The sequence below is a fragment of the Syngnathus scovelli genome, chromosome 4 (genome assembly GCF_024217435.2).
Source record: "Syngnathus scovelli strain Florida chromosome 4, RoL_Ssco_1.2, whole genome shotgun sequence".
NCBI classification, from domain to species: domain Eukaryota; kingdom Metazoa; phylum Chordata; class Actinopteri; order Syngnathiformes; family Syngnathidae; genus Syngnathus; species Syngnathus scovelli.
Window position 1 is genome coordinate 5,806,095 of NC_090850.1, and position 18,013 is coordinate 5,824,107.

The following is an 18,013-nucleotide window of genomic DNA, read 5'->3' on the forward strand; positions in this document are numbered from 1 at the left end:
GTCCTTCTATGTTTAGAGAGATGATGGTCAATGCTGGCCTTGGAGGCAGGTACTGACCTCTCTTCATGCTCCGTACTGATGGGCTACTAGCATTCATTGAGCATTTGGACAATCGCTTGTCTTTCAGCTCGGCTTCAAAGTGTTTGAGAAGTAACTGCAGATAAGAGGATACAGAGTGGGCAACATTGAACACACAATATAAAACAATACGAATAAGAAGTAAGAATCTATAATCCATAGCGAAATGAAGAGCTGCAGGAAGATGCCCTCAGTCATCAGGGCCGTGCCTGCGGGGTGGTGATCTAATCTCGTCCCCTATGTTGATGTCGAATCCATAGATAGGCCAACTTTCGGTTTGTTCATCACCGAGCACCCTCCCTAAAACCGGCGGGGGGCGGAAAGTGAAAAGAGCACAAATCGCCTAGTTTTTGTTTTGAAAAGACATTTCGCTATGTTCCGCAAGTCCTCAGCTTGCTTTTACCGTTAAGCCTATAATAGGAGCACACTTTTTTTTAAAGAGTGGCTTGCTTGACCACGAGAAAACGAAAGACGGCTGCCTTGACCGCAGTGTCCCCCCCACTCCCCCCCCCCAACTGCCTTCACGGCCTCCCTAGGCAATCGGAAACTAAGAACTCTGACTACAAACCAGATTCGGTTGAAGTTGGGGAATTGTGTAAAATGTAAATAAAAACAAAACACAACGATTTGAAAATCCCTCGCAACCCATATTCAATTGAATTCACTACAAAGACAACATATTTAATGTTCAAACTGATAAACTTAATTGTTTTTTGCCAAATAAAGTCCCCCCCCCCAATGATCATCGTCACACACACATCTGGGTGTGGTGAAATTTGTCCTCTGCATTTAACCCATCCCCATGTGATTTTGATCCATCCCCTGGGGGAGAGGGGAGCAGTGAGCAGCAGCGGTGCCGCGCTCGGGAATCATTTGGTGATCTAACCCCCCAATTCCAACCCTTGATGCTGAGTGCCAACCAGGGAGGCAATGGGTCCCATTTTTATAGTCTTTCGTATGACCCGGCCGGGGTTTGAACCCACAACCTTCCAGTCTCAGGGCGGACACTCTACTACTAGGCCACTGAGCTGGTTAATAATAATTAACTTAGAATTTCATGGCTGTAACACGTCCAGTAGAGGTTGGGAAAGATGGCAAAAAAATTCTGAGAAAGCTGAGAAAAGCTCATCAAACATCTATTTGGAACATCCCACATGTGATCAGGCTAATTGTGTAATTGTGTATAAAAGGAGCCTCCCCAAACATACTCAGTCATTCACAAGCAAGGATGGGGCGAGGTTCACCACTTTGTCCACAACTGCGTGAGAAAATAGTTGAACAGTTTAAGAACAACATTTCTCAAAGCAAAATTGCAAGGAATTTAGGGATTTCAACATCTACGGTCCATAATATCATCAAAAGGTTCAGAGAATCCGGTGAAATCACTGCACGTAAGCGCCACGGCCGGAAACCAAGACTGAATGACCTTCAATCCCTCAGATGGCACTGCCTTAAAAAACGACATGTGTGTAAAGGATACCACCAAATGGACTTCAGAAAACCACTGTCAGTAAATACAGTTCGTCACTACATCAGTAAGTGCGGGTTAAAACTCTACCATGCAAAGCAAAAGCTGTTTATGAACAACATTCAGAAACGCCGCCGGGGTCTCTGGGCCCGAGCTCATGTAAAATGGACTGACGCACAATGGAAAAGTGTTTTGTGGTCTGATGAGTCCACTTTTCAAATTGTCTTTGGAAACACTAGACGTCGTGTCCTCCGGACCAAAGAGGAAGCAGACCATCCGGACTGTTATCAACGCAAAGTTCAAAAGCCACATCTGTGATGGTATGGGGGTTGAAGGAATGAGGTCGAAATACAAAAAGTCCTGTCTCGCTACAAAAACAGATATGCTCAAACCTCATTGAATAAAGTACATAAGCAGACAAGTATATTCACATATTAAATAAATAAAAGAAACACTTTAAGCATATAATTATACCTACACACCAAATCAATCAGCAGACTCTCCTTCGAACTTGCCCCACCCCGAAGACTCATCACCCATCAATCTCGGCCCACAATGTGCTACTGAATATAAAACTGATCTAACAACCTTGGACTTTGCCTTTTCTGAATGGAGACTTTCCGCTCTTGAAGGGCCCAGCGCTGTATTGTACTTTCCTGAAAACAGAGCGTTTTGAACAAGAATTGTGATTGAACTCAACCAATCTGTGTAAGTCTAATTTCTGCTTCAGTGTCTTTGCATTTTCCTAAATCTGAAGAAATAAAACGAGCACGCAGTGAGTAAATTGGATAACAGGTGATTGGCAAAGGCTTTTGCCGTGAGGCGCAGATAACGCGCTCCCTAAATTGTGGACAGAATCCAACAGAGTGCATTAGTTCCCATGGCATGGGTGACTTACATTTCTGTGAAGGCAACATAAATGCTGAAAAGTACATTGTTGGGTCTAAATACGATTAGACATTAAATTACTCGCTGGAATGAAGAGGAGAAGACAACCAGAACAGGTTTACTCGCGAGGAGAACGATAGAGCAAGCAATCTCAGTTACAACCTCCATCAGTTCTGAGTCTTTACTCCACGTGCCCCTCTTTTTAATGTTATGGTTGCCCTGGTTACAGAGGCGTTGCTACACTAAAGGGAGGGGGGATTGTGTCTGTAGCAACGCTGATTAGCAAAAGAATGTAGTGTGGTGTGAATTAGCACTTCGCTGTTGGCTCTTGACCCCCCGCAGAGGCCGTCCGCAGCTGTCTTCCTTCACAGTAGGCTGACCTGTCCTCGAGGTCAACAAATGTCCTGACGCACGTTGATTGCCGCTTTGCTGTGGAACAAATGCAACTAGACCTTTGCTAACTTTATCTACTTGGTAATTAACACACAATAGTAATAAGTAACTTGTCCTAAACATTTCAACACACATTAAGCAAACGTGAGGTAACCGGTATGCAGTTCCTTAAACAAACATTGAGTAAATATGGGATAACTTTAATGCAACTACTTCTAACTGTATGTATCCCTTAACAAAGAAAAACAGGTCTGATAAACTACAATCTATGAACCAAACCGATATCTAAATAGAAGGAATGAAGTTCCTGTGAATCAAACAAAGAACATTTCACCTATGCAAATAAGCCCTGCTCATTGTTAGTGAAGGACTCTTACGGGAACCAAAACACACAGACAACATAAGGACAGGAAAGGTACAAATGGCTGACAGGGATCAAAAGACATCCCTATCACATAAAAGGAACAAAGAGATAAAAGGAAAAGATAAACTCGTAAAGGTGAGGCCTCCAGGTCTGGCAGGCCAAAGCTTCACTTAAAATTATTCCAACATACATACAGATTTTGGACCAACATATGCTGCCATCCAAGTGACGTCTTTTTAATGGGCACTGCTGTTTATTTCAGCAAGATAATGCCAAGCCACATTCTGCACGTGTTACAACAGCGTGGCTTTGAAGTAAAAGAGTCCAAGTTCTCCCCTGGCCCGCTTGCAGTCCAGACCTGTCTCCCATTGAAAATGTGTGGTGCATTATGAAGCGTAAAATACGACAGGGAAGACCCCGGACTGTTGAACAACTGAAGCAGTTCGTCAAGCAAGAATGGGAAAGAATTCCACATGAGAAGCTAAGAGAATTCGTCTCCTCTCTTCCAAAACGTTTATTGAGTGTTATCAAAAGGAAAGGTGATGTAACGAAGTGGTAAACATGCCCTTTCCCAACTTCTATTGCACGTGTTGCAGCCATGAAATTCTAAGTCAATTATTATTTGAAAAATTAAATAAAGTTTACGAGTTTGAGCATTAAAATGTTGTCTTTGTAGTGTATTCAATTAAATATAGGTTGAAAAGGATTTTCAAATCGTTGTATTTTGTTTCTATATACATTTTACACAATTTCCCAACTTCAACCGAATCCGGTTTGTATATACAAAGTTGCTGCAATATGTATAGCCATTATAACCAAAAATGTTATAGCCAGTTTTGAATGTGAGAATACACCACTTAAGCATGTTGTTGATGTTCTACTGCTTTTGTGAAGTTCTATTTTCACAAAGGAAAATTCAATAACTCCTCTACACTTTTTCTATTTTTTTGTCTGAGCTGAAATCATATGTCCATTTCTTGTTCCTCGTTTAAAACTAGAAAAGTGCTGTGTTTAGAAAAGAGCTTAGGTGTGATATTCGATCAAATCCAAATTGGATTTCAATCTTAAATTGTGTGTTAAACTTTCAAATTTGTGCTCTGATCTGTTATATATGTTCATTCTACAAATGGAAAACTTGAGTGTCATATATTCAAAGTCAAAGTCAAAGTCAAAGTCTCCTTTATTGTCAATAGCTCCGCATGTCAAGACACACAAAGCGATCGAAATTACGTTTCTCACTATCCCAGGGTAACAAGACAGAGTTCACAACGCACATACAAGTAAACAACACAGGAAAAATAAAACAAGAAGATAAACAATAAGAGTGATAGCACGCTAGCCGCTCCCGATCCACAGCAGAGTCCGGAAAGATGACACTGTGAACACGAGCACACAGCAGGCACGCACTGTCCGGTTCGTGGATCTTATCAGGCGAACGCAACCCATCTTGTCGTCCCGCGAACGAACGTACGCCAGTAGAATGGAAGGCACGGCTGGGCGAGGTGGGGTGGCCGCAAGCCTGGCCCCTCTCCCGCTGCCTCGCATCCCAACAATGCTCCAGGACGGAGCAGTCCGAGCTCACGACGCAGTCCAACCGGGGGAGGAAGAGCAGGCCAGTCCGGCGTCGCTCCATGACGAAGCAGTCCGAGCGCCCTTAATCTCTCCGCACCAAAGTCCAGAACGCCATAAAACCCACTTCCGCCGATGTTGAGCAGAACATGCCCGCCGCACTAGTAGCACGACGTATCACACGAGACGAACATACACAAAACTGCCGGACAAACACTCAGTAAACACTCACAAAACACCGAACGGGACAGAGAGTGGCCGCTGCGTGTGCACGCGCCGCCATCTTCATCATCAGTCAATCATCAATCACCAGTGTTATATGTGTTTATTCTACAAATGGAAAACTTGAGTGTCTGTATGCTATGCAACAGTTAAATAAAATTTGCATGAAAACCCCATAACAAAACAGTAACTCTCAGCAGACAAAAAATAAATAAAAAATAACGTAAAACCGATGCGTGATTGAAAACTCGGTCAAGTTAGCGTAATTTTTCCCGCGATAATACAAAGTTTCACTTTTATAGTCAAATTACTGAAAAACTGCAGGATATTTTTGAGTGGAAACTTAATGTGAGTAAGGTGGTTTTACCTTCCACAATATTTAAAGATATTGTTTTTTCCAGATCTTTGAACGAAACGTCACGATAAAAAAGAATAAAAAGCAGAGAGGATGCGAAAATGAATTGATGACCTACGCACCCGCCATCGCCATTATTGTGATCTTGTTCACCATTGTTGTGAAAAGGCTCTAACCGGACGTTAACCCTCCTCTTTTAAGCACCAGCTTGATAACAGCAACGCCAACGGGATCACATTGAAACAGGTAGCTACCTTAGATTTTAAATTAAACATTATCATTTGATTTTCTACCATCTCACAACTAACACCGTTTTGTCTGCCACTTTTAGTCAGATTCAGTTGCTCTTGAAGTGACCGTAACACACGGAATCTATACTGAAGTTCACATTTCGTGTTAGCTATTAGCAAAGTAGTCACCGCTAACAAAAGGAGGAACTTGTGCCAAGATAAGGTTGAATACCGATGGAAGGGTTCATCCGTTTTAAATAACCAGTGAGGCGCCTTCAGCTAAAATGTCAGTCACACGTCAGTGCGACAGTTTAACTGCTCTAACTGGGTTTGTACTAGTTGCTTGGTGATCGTCTGGTTAACGAGACATTTGAAGCAACAATCCCTATGTGATTATAAAAACAGAAATATAATATTTTAACTTCCTGTAAGTACTGTGATACTGCTATTTTGTCTGTAGTCTCTAATTTTAGAAAAGGGTGTGAAATGACAACTATATTTACTTGTTTCATTTTATTAAAATCAAATTGAAGTGATCTATAAAGTAGAGTATAACATTTACCAACAAATAAGTTTTACAGTTCATTTTTTTCTTTTCTCGTGACTCACAACTTGCCACCGAATCTTATTTTGCTATGAACTGTCCAAGAACTAAAAGTACAAATTCTGTGCTGGTGGAAGTGTGCTAGCTCGTGGCGTAGGGAGTAGGATATAGGATTGTATCTGTCAAATATTTTGTTATTCCAATATTGCTGTAAATCATGTATCCATATGAAAATATATATACTGTATGGTTAACTTTACTGAAGACGGATTTCGACTGATTAGTACTTCACAGTGCAGAGGTTGTGACTTTGAATCTGGCCTACGGCCTTCCTGTGGAATTTGCATTAGGGCTGGGCAATATGGGAAAAATATAATGATTTCTTTTTGCATATTATTTGATCTTTATTATCATTATCACCCCAAAAATTGTTTCCACCCTCCGTTTTTAAGTGTCTGTACTGAAAACTACGGAAACTAAAAATTACCTCAAAATTTTCTTCAACAATGATTTTATTTTTGTTTGTTTAAGCAAGTATATATATAAAAAAAATCTAGCTTCATTTCACCTTATGAAAAGGGCGAATGGGTTGAAGCAATTCTGCTTATCGATTTCAACCAAGGTTTCACTGCCAGACACACAATCTACATTGTCTGTGTGTCTGTATGTAACATTCAGCTTATTCTGCTTCCACTAGTGTTTAGGAACTAGCTTTACAGATCGCGGACAGTTTTCTCCAATTAAGACCAAGAAGCCTCTTGCTGTTTTGGTTCTTAACTGGATCTGAATGTAAAACTGTAACATACAAGGCATAATGATTCATTCCAATTAGATAAGTACAATATAGACTAGAGCCATCCACTGACAGTATTTGCAAACCCTAAAAAAAAAACGAAAAAAAAACCGATGGGTCTTCACCGTTAGCATTATGCTAATTTACATAGGCGTCGTCATACGGGGAAGCTAGTGCTAGCTCGCGCTTAGTATTTTATACCAATTCAAACTTGGATACAATTCTAGTAACAATTCAGTAACTTGGCACCAGCAAACCTTTCACACGATAGTGTACTCACCGACAGATATTTTTGGAGCCAAATTACGATCACAGGCTTCGAACGCAAGATTGGCGGTGTAGAAAGAAGCATTGCCTGAACTACAACGCACTACACCAAAGCATAAAAAATTGAAGAAAAAAAACAAAATTTCTCCACAAGAACACAGTACACACCTGAAGCTTGATTTCACGCGCTTCGATTCTACGCGACTTTCTAACACTTGGGTCATGGACCCCAATTTCTTTCATTGTAAACACATTTTCAGTGTGCTCAATCGGCCTACCAAGCATGTTTCTGGGAAGTGGGAGGAAACCGAAGTTCCCGGAGAAAACTCACGCAGACACGGGGAGAACATGCAAACTCCACACAGGGGGAGGGCCGGCGGTGGAATCGAACCCTCAACCTCTGAACTGTGAGGCGAAAGTGCTAACCAATGTGTCATGGTGCCCCCCACCATTTAAAATGCTACTGTATTTTCCGCACCATGATGCGCTTCGGGTTAAAAGGCGCAGACTCAATTGTGGGGGCTTTTCTATACTTAATCCACATACAGGGCGCACTGCATTATTGGGCGCATGCATACAATAACTCATGGTAAACAAAGAGGGGAAAAAAAACGTCACAGAAGGAAGACAGTGAGTTTGGTTGTATGTCGAACGCGCAACTGCACCGCGCTGGTCGCATTATTGTGACAGAGCCGTCGCTGAAAGTCCTGATGTACTTTCCAAAATTTAAGTGGACCTCAGTGCGCAGGGAGCATAATGTGGTCCGATCGCGCAACTGCAGCGCGCCGGGCGCTCACTGTCGCATTGCTTTAAGAGCATCGTTGTGTTTTAGGATGGCTTTACTGCTCCCACTTGCTTTCTTTGGAGGCATGATTAGGGGTTAATACAATCCTCAAAGTAACGAAAATACAATAACAACGAACGGAGTCAGTCGGCATCCGGGCCGCGCGGTCGGGTTTTCTCAGGACCTCTCGGCTCATCTCGCGAGGTTCGCCCTCTGAATTTTTGTTCGACAACTGAAGCAAAAAAATCTGGAATTTTTCATTCGAAATCCGATTTGTTCTAGAACCGGGATGTTCAAAAACCAGAATTCAGGCCACACAAAAGGGGAGCCTTATTAAAAGGCACACCCTATTAAAAGGTGCACCTCCGTTTTTTGAGAAAATTAAAGGCTTTTAAAGGGCTAGAGACACCGGTATATGTATAAATCAGTTTTAGTTAGCTTATGGGCTTATAAATATAAATTGACGCTCGAAACAACGAAAAGGAAGCTGTTGCTCTGAAAAATTTAATTTAAATTTGCCGCACAGACGAGTTTGACTGCACCGAGCCGCCAGCCGGAAGTGACGTCTCATGACGTCTCAAGTTGTACGCGTTTAGCTTCAGTGAATGTAAACAAAAAGAGAAGAGGGGCCAGCGCGTAGACGTCGGGCAAGGTTTGCGGCTAACCCAGCTCGTCTAGCCGTGCCTTCCATTATCCTGGCGTACGTTCGTTCGCGGGACGACAAGATGGGTTGCGTTCGCCTGATAGGATCCACGAACCGGACAGTGCGTGCCTGCTGTGTGCTCGTGTTCACAGTGGCCTGGTTGACTGTCATCTTTCCGGACTCTGCTGTGCATCGCGAGCGGCTAGCGTGCTATCACTCTTATTGTTCATCTTCTTGTTTTATTTTTCCTGTGTTGTTTACTTGTATGTGCGTTGTGAACTCTGTCTTATCTTTCCGGACTCTGCTGTGCATCGGGAGCGGCTAGCGTGCTATCACTCTTATTGTTCATCTTCTTGTTTTAATTTTCCTGTGTTGTTTACTTGTATGTGCGTTGTGAACTCTGTCTTGTCACCCTGGGATAGTGAGAAACGTAATTCGATCTCTTTGTGTGTCTTGACATGCGGAGGAATTGACAATAAAGGAGACTTTGAGACTTTGACTTTGAAAAGTATGTCGAAGCGTGACGGGAGGGGCACAATTCAGAAAACGTGCTCAGCTCGTCGAAAAAAAAAGGGATTTAAGAAATAAAATTAAAAATGCGCCTAAAACCTAAACCAAACGCTGCAGATGTTCATTTCTCCATGCGCAGTGGTCAACTCGGCACTCTATTTACTATGCCAACCTAACCACAGTGACGGGAGAGGCACAATTCAGAAAACGTGCTCAGCTCGTCGAGAAAATGCGATTTAAGCAATAAAATTAAAAATGCTTATAAAACCTAAACCAAACGTTGCAGGTGGTCATGTCTTCATGTGCCGAGATCAACTCGGCACTCTAAAGCCCCCAAGAGCACTTTTTACTATGCCAACCTAACCAGAGTGACGGGAGGGGCACAATTCAGAAAATGTGCTCAGCTCAGCCCAAGTGAACTGCTAGATTCATCATATTCTGCGTCAAAAGAGGTTTCTGAATCGGATAAAATGATGCTAATATTGCCGCTAGAAACGGAGCTGTCGGTATCATCTGCCATGTTGTTTGGGTTTGTTGACATCCAGATGTACAACTTGTGACGTCACAGTAATGGCGCCGTCAGTTTGGCTTCGTGCGGGACCCGATCGATAAACTGGCATTTCATTTCAGCTTTATTCTTAGTAATCGGTGTCCATTTTTAATTTCCAATGCGGCAAATGTGTTCACTTTATACATTCTATCAAATTCCGTTCTAATTGAAAAAAAAAAAAGGATGTCTCTAGCCCTTTAAGTGCGCCTTATGATGCAGAAAATATGGTACTTCATTAGATGGTAAAATAATTTTGTTATGAACTTGTTAAATATTTGATATATTGATATCAAGACACCCAACACCTATATTGCATATTGCATAATTTTCCAATATTGTGCAGCCCTATGAGGGACACAGAGCTGATGTTGCTATCCTTATTGCCCCCCTGGCTCAGCGCTTGTAAATTGGGTTTCACCTCAGTGGACAAGAGGTATTCCTTACTTTGTCCTTGTCTTCCTTTCGCTCACTCTCACTCTGTCTGTCTCTCTCACTCTAGCTCTCTCTGTCACTCGCTGTCTCTCGCTCTCTCTCGAGGTGTGCAGTGAAACTGCCACTTTGAGAGTCCCTTATATCAGAGTATATATGTTAGTCTGTCTTTTCCGCCGTTCTGAGGCATATTTCTGTATTATGGCACGAGCTTCACAAGGTCATGTTAGCCAGCCAACATGGATGGTTGCATTGGGTCTGCACATGCTGTCTTGAAATGCATAGTGACGTTGTCCTTTATACGCTAGAAAATTACAGGGACCAACCAACGCTTGTATGAGAAGGGAGAACTTGTTTTCACCAAGTCATTGCTTATTTAAGAGCTAAAACAATTGTGAGAACTGTTCTGAATAGATAAATCACATGATGTTTACTTCATTCTGTGCATGTCACACTGCTGTGATGAATGAAGGGGAGCATGCAGACACTAATCCAAACCACAAATTTTCAGTTGTCAAATGATTTTCAATATTAGTTCTTATTTTTATTATTGATTGTGTTGTATATTTACCACTAACTAAAAGACAAATTTCCACAACATTTCGAAAGAATTTCTAAAAAACTTCTACAAAATTTCAAAAAAAGAAAAGACTAAAAAACGAAAATTCCCGTATTTCCTGATCTACCTAATGAATTGCTGCCGCTTAATGAGGCCTCACCTCCAAACTTTGTGAGCTCTCATGTTGCGTGTCCTCATAAGAAGGGTGGGGATGTAGCACTTATTTCAAATTCTGGTCTCAGATTTAGCCCTCGCTCGAATAACTCATTTAAACATTTTGAAGTTCACGTCATTCATCAGCTTTGCTGTCGTTTTAGGTTGCAGTTATCTACTGTCTACCTGCCGCTTACTCTGGCTTTTTAGATTAATTTTCAGTTTGTGGCTGACTTGGTGAGCCACATAGATAATATATTATTATGGGGGACTTGAATATTCACATGAATTTATCGTCAGAATCACTTACTGTGGGGTTTCAGACAATAATATAATACAGTAATTCCCCGTTTATCGCGGATAATTGGTTCCAAAACACCCCGCGATAGGTGAAAATCCGCGAAGTAATGTCACCCTCATTTTTAACATGCATAATTTTTTTCGTGTATCAATAACTGTATATTAAACCATATAAGTGCACGTTATCATTTGAACATTAAATAGTTTCAAACATGTAAATACTATATTAATAGTATGAATGACATACAGAAAATAATGTATAGATAATATAAATGTGTGTGTGCGCGTGTGCGTGTGTGTAACATATGTAGCTGTAAATGTACTGTAAATGTGTCAAGAACTCTTATTATTATAACATCTTTTTTATAACACTGTACAAGTGTACATACTATAAATATATTTTTAGAACTCTTATTATTATAACAATATTTTATAACAAGGTATAATACTGTAAATATCATTTTAGAATTCTTATGATAGCAACTTTTTTACAACAAGATACATCTCTACATACTGTAAATACGTTTTTAGAACTCTAATATTATAAAAACAATTTATAACAAGGTGCAATACTGTAAATATGTTTTTAGAACTCTTTTATTAGTATAACAACTTTTTTTCTAACAAGGTACAAGTGTACATACTGTAAATATGTTTCTAGAACTCTTATTATTATAACAACTTTTTTATAACAAGATACAAGTGTACATAAGGTATATATTTTTAGAACTCTTATTATTATAACAACATTTCAGGTTAACTAGAAAATGCAATTTCTGGAGAAATTGCGTCTGAAGGCGAAGAAACTGAATCAATTCTTAGGGAATGCTGCAGAATAATGTTGAAACGAGTTGAATTACTTGAGAAATGTAGAAATGAGAAGTGTAAAATGAAATTTTGGAGAATTTGGGGTGAATTTCAAAATTGAAAATTTGTAATTTTTGATAAGTGGGAAGTTGTGGAATAGGTAGGAAAATGATGAACATTTGAAAGTTTGAATGGCTAGAATCGGTTGAAACATGTAGAAGTAAGAGGTGAAAATCATAATTGGGAAGAATGTGGTGTGAATTTTAAAATTGAAAATGGAATTTTTGTCAAGTGGGACGTTGTGGAATAGGTAGGGGAAAGATGAACATTTGAAAGTTGGAACGGGTTGAATCGGTCAAAACATGTAGAAATTAAAAGGGAAAACGAAATTTTGGAAAAATTGGCGTGAATTTTTTTTTTTTTTTTTAAATATTTATTTCGAACATTTAAAGAAATACAAGAAAGAAAGTAACAATACTGAAAATAATAACTCCGTAGTACAATAGAGAAGAAAGAAAAGAAAAAAAAAACATTGCGTTATAAATTTTCACTTTATCATAAAAATCTTATTTGTTCAAAAGGGAGTAGAAGGAAGCCTAGGCTTATCTAGCTCTACCCCTTGTAACCACGTTTGCTTGATTCCGTCAAGATTTGTCCATTTTCAGATTTGTTAAAGATATACATATATATACATACATATACACATACATACATACATACATACATACATACATACATACATACATACATATAGATATTATACATACACACACTTATACATACATACACCTCCTTTAGATAAATACAAAAGCAGTTTAAACACCTCACAGCATGCTACGGTATCCCATCAGTATTTTGCCTTTATACATTTTTTTAAACTGAGGTAATGAACTACAATTCTTTAGTTCGTCACTGCTGGCGTTCCATAATTCCACACCTTTAACTGTTATACAATGCAACTTTAAAGTTGTTCTCACCAAATCTCTTTTAAACATAAGTGTTCCTCTTAAATCATAGGTACTTTCCCTCCACTCAAACAACCTCTGGATACTGTTTGGTAATTGATTATTTTTTATTTTGTACATGAGTTGGATGGTTTTAAAATCGACTAGATCATTGTATTTCAGTGCATTCAGTTTTACAAAAAGAGGGTTAGATGGTTCTCTGTAATCAACATTATTTACAAGTCGTATAGCTTTTTTTTGTAGAATGTAGATTGGATCTGTGTTTGTTTTGTATGTGTTGCCCCACACCTCCACACAGTACATAATGTATGGGAGTATGAAGGAGCAGTACAAGGAATATAATGATGTTTGGTTTATAAGATCTTTTACTTTATACAATACTGCCAGTGATTTTGAGATCTTTGATTTGATATACATTATATGTGGTGTCCAACTTAATTTTTTATCTATTAGCACTCCAAGAAATTTTACTTCATTCACTCTTTCTATTTCTATATTATTTATTGTAAGAATTTTGTCTGTGTTTGTCGGACGGTTTCCAAATATAATATACCTTGTTTTACTTAAATTCAATGTAAGTTTATTTGTCAAACCAACTCTGTAATTTTTCCATTTCAATGCCCACAATATCCAGTAGTTGGCCCAGGTCGTCCCCACTACAGAGCAGATTCGTGTCATCTGCAAAAACTACGGCCTTGAGTAATCTGGAGACCTTGCACATATCATTAACATACAAAATAAATAACAAGGGGCCTAATATTGAGCCCTGAGGAACCCCACACTTTACCTGCTTTAGCTTTGATTTGAAGTCCATTAATTGCACATATTGATTCCTGTTTGATAAATAACTGTTTAACCAAGTGAGTGGCATACCTTGTATGCCATATCTCTCAAGTTTTGTTAACAGTATTTTATGATTTACAGTATCAAAAGCTTTCTTAAGATCTAAGAAGACACCTACAGCATATCGTTTATTTTCAATAGCTGTTGTTATTTCAGCTACGAAATCTAACAAAGCCATTGTGGTGGTTCTATTTTTTCGAAATCCATACTGTTGGTCACACAGAATATTTTGTTTTGTGATGAAATCATCAAGCCTTTTATAAAATATTTTTTCTAGTATTTTGGAGAATTGTGGGAGTAAAGATATTGGCCTGTAATTTGAGAATATGTGTTTGTCCCCAGCTTTATATATCGGAATAATTTTAGCTGTTTTCATTTCACTCGGAAAAACACCATTTGTCAGTGATTGGTTGCAAATACGTGTTAGGGGTTTCACCACACTTTCAATAATATTTTTAACAAGTGACATATCTATTCCATTACAATCAGTTGACTTTTTACCTTTAAATCCTCTAACGATTTCTATTATTTCCGTCTCATCCGTTCCCCTTAGAACCATACTTTTGGCTATGGGTACATCCTTAATTAGGTCAGTTGTACTCCCTTTTTTTGGTACTTCTTCCGCCAAAGTAGGCCCAATACCAACATAGTAATCATTAAACTCCTCTGCAATCATTGCAAGTTCATTTATAGTTATATTGTTACTGTTTACAAAGTAAGAAGGATATCCTGGCTTTCCAGTTCTGTTTTTAATAATTTCATTTAACACTTTCCATGTTGTTATTGTGTTACTCTTGTTTTCCTCCAGTTTCTTGCTATAGTAGTTCCTTTTACTGTTTCTCATTATTTTGATCAATTTGTTTTTATAGGTCTTGTATTTCAATTCAGCTTCTTTTGTTCTTATCTTTAGGAAATCTTTGTATAAGTTTTTTTTTCTTGCAGGCGTTTAAGATTCCCTTTGTCAGCCATGGTTTTTCCACTGAGTTGTGTTTGACCGCTTTCCTTACAAGAGGACAGTTTTTATCATAAAGTTCAGATATAATGGCCATGAATGTGTTGTAGGCTTCATTTACATCACCCACATATACCTTTTTCCAGTCTTGTTTTAGAAGATCATTTTTGAATGAGTTAATTGAATTACCAGAGTTCATTCTACACATTTTAAAAGCTATAGCATCCTTTTTTTCCCTTGTGCAGTTCTGGATCACCGCAAACACTGGCAGATGGTCACTTGAATCATTTATTATCAGTCCAGTTTTTACTTTCTTTTCAATCACATTTGTAAATATATTATCAATTATAGTGGCACTGTGAGATGTGATTCTAGTCGGACGAGTTATTGCAGGGTGAAGACTCATACTGTACATTAAGTTAATGAATTCTGTTATTGGAGTCAGCTGAAGTGGGTTCAGTAGATCTATATTATAATCACCACAGACATAGACCATTTTCGTATTGATTTTTCTTTCATACATTCTTGATAATAGTTCACTAAATGCCTCAATACTTGAACCTGGACATCTGTATACACAGCTTACCAGAATGTTTTTTGATGATTCCATTTCTATTTCAACAGTAATACATTCCATGAGATTATCTATTGCTTGAGACATATTTCTTACTATCTTACACTTACAGTTTTTGTCTATGAATAGAGCAACCCCTCCGCATCTTTTTCCCATACCATTTCATGTATAACTCTCATACCCCTCTATGTCAATCTTTTCAGCCTGATCTTCCTTTAACCAGGTTTCAGATATTGCAATAACAGTAAACGGATTATTCACATCTTTTAAATATTGTTTGATCTTAGAGATGTTTGCTTTCAAGCTCCTACTATTAAAATGTATAATTGACATTGCCCTATTTGTTGCTACATTCTCGCTAAATTGCTCTACAGTATAGTATTTACAGTTTGTTTGATTGTAGTTGATAAAGAAGTTATTCACAGGATCAATATTGTTCTCTATATCAAATCCCTTATGATCAGTGTAATCAAATGTTTTCAAATCAAGTTCTTCATTTTCAGCTATTAGTGCTTGTTTGTTAAACAGACCAGTTGGAAAGGAAAGGCATTTGTCAGTACTGTTCATGATAGGTTGATAAGTTCACCAGGTTTTTTTACCTTCCATGATATAAAAGTATCACAACTTGAGGTTCTAAGTAATGATGTACAGGTTACTGATCTCCTTCATACCGCTTAAGTTGCTCTATGGCACTAATGCAGAAACCATGAGAACTCTCTGCTGCTCCAACAGGTTTGATGAATACCTTACAACCTGCAGTCCAAGTGGACTGTATTTTACCGTTTTTCTTAAGAGCTCTTGCTTTTTTAGCTATTTCACCATTTTTCTTGGTGAGGTGTTCATTCATGTATATGTTCGTGCCTTTTAATTTCCTACCTTGTTTGAGTAGATTTATCTTTTCCTATTTGTAAAACGGACAATTATAGGTGGTATCTTGCTATCTAGACTCCTCGTTGGCAGAGTGTGGCATGCCTCAATATTGATGGTGTCAATGACGATGTCTTTGCTGTGGAGGAAAGATTTTACCTGCTCCTCGGTTGTCTCCTCATGTTCAGGATAGTCCTCTGAAGCAAGGCCTTTCACAGCCTGCTGGTAGCTTCGTGGTTTAATCTTTAAACCTGTGATGATGACATCGCTCATTCTGGAATACTGCTCCAAGTTGTCTAATCTATTTTCCAGGGTGACTATTTTCTTATTTTGTTCAGTATTTAATTGTTTGAGCCGCTTCACCTCTCCCATCAGCTCTGTAATAATGGCCTGTTGCTTCATTATGGTTTCAAGAGTTGAAGACATCACTTCCATTGATAGCTTCAGTTCCTCCATGTCCTTCTGGAGCAATTTCATGGCCATCCTGACTATCAACCTATACCTGATGGTAGCTTTCTTCCTGGGGCTGGAGATGCTATCCCACACAACCCGGTGTCAGATGACCTCCTAGGGCGGCTGGTGGTGCCAACTCACTGGAGCTAGTGGTGGCTATCCTCCTGAGCCTGGTGATGGTAGTCTGCTGAGCCTGGTGGTGGTTGTCCTCTAGGGGTTGGTGGTACTAGCTTACTGAGCCTGATGTTAGCTCTCTTCCAGGGGCTGGTTGTGCTAGCACACTGGGCCAGATGGTAGCTCTCCTCCTGGGGCTGATGGTGTTAGCCTCCTGGAGGTCCGGTGTAGACCGCAGGTCCGGCGTTACTGGCACGCAGTCACCGACGGTCACAGGTCCAGCGTTGCTGGGACGAAGTGCAGCACCGACAGCGGGTCCAGCGATGTTGGCTCGAGGTCCGGCAACGACAGCGAATCCGGCGACGTTGGAGTGGGACACTAATGCGACCGCGAGTCCAATTGCGCCGGGAGGATTCCCAGTGGCGGCCGCGGATCTGGCGGCCGCGGATCTGGCGTGGTTTGATAGTATTTCGCTTTAGAGTTGAAAATGACCGTGTTGACGAGCGCGGTGCGAGCTAGCTAGCAGCTTAGCATTCAACGGAATTTCAATATTGAAAACGTGAAATTTTTCGTAAGTGGGAAGTTTTGGAATAGGAAGGCAAAAGATGAACAGTTGGAAGTTGGAATGGGTTGAATCGGTTGAAAAATGTCGAAACTAGAGTAGAAAAACGAAATTTTGGAGAATTTGGTTGAATTTCAAATTTGAAAATTCTGAATTTTTGGTAAGTGGGAAGTTATGGAATCGGTAGAAAAAAGATGAACAATTGAAAGTTGGAATGGGTTGGATCGTTTGAAAAATTTAGAAATTAGAGTAGAAAAACACTTTTGGAGAATTTGGTTGAATTTCAAATTTGAAAATTTGGAATTTTTGGTAAGTGGGAAGTTGTGGAATAGGTAGGCAAAAGATGAACAGTTGAAAGTTGGAATGGGTTGAATCAGTTGAAAAATGTAGAAAACCAACATTTGGGAAAATTTGGTTGAATTTCAAATTTGAAAATGGAATTTTTGGTAAGTGGGAAGTTGTGGAATAGGTAGGCAAAAGATTAACAGTTGAAAGTTGGAATGGGTTGAATCGGTTGAAAAATGTAGACATTAGAATAGAAAAATGAAATTTTTGAGAATTTGGTTGAATTTCAAATTTGAAAATTTTGAATTTTTGTTTAGTGGGAAGTTGTGGAATAGGTAGGCAAAAGATGAATAGTTGAAAGTTGGAATGGGTTGAATCGGTTGAAAAATGTAGAAATTAGAGTAGAAAAACAACATTTTGGAAAATTTGGTTGAATTTCAAATTTGAAAATTTGGAATTTTTGCTAAATGGGAAGTTGTGGAATAGATAGGC

General features: G+C 39.3%; 1 protein-coding gene across 3 annotated transcripts in view; it reads left to right on the top strand.

Annotated features, from left to right (window-relative positions):
* The first annotated feature begins 5,433 nt into the window (after positions 1-5,433).
* txlng (taxilin gamma) overlaps positions 5,434-18,013 on the top strand; it is a 120,559-nt gene continuing 107,979 nt past the window's right edge. For all 3 annotated transcript variants that reach the window (XM_049719164.1, XM_068650471.1, XM_049719166.1), the window contains exon 1: positions 5,434-5,583. The gene's annotated coding sequence lies outside the window, so the exon portion shown is untranslated. The remainder of the gene's footprint in view (positions 5,584-18,013) is intronic.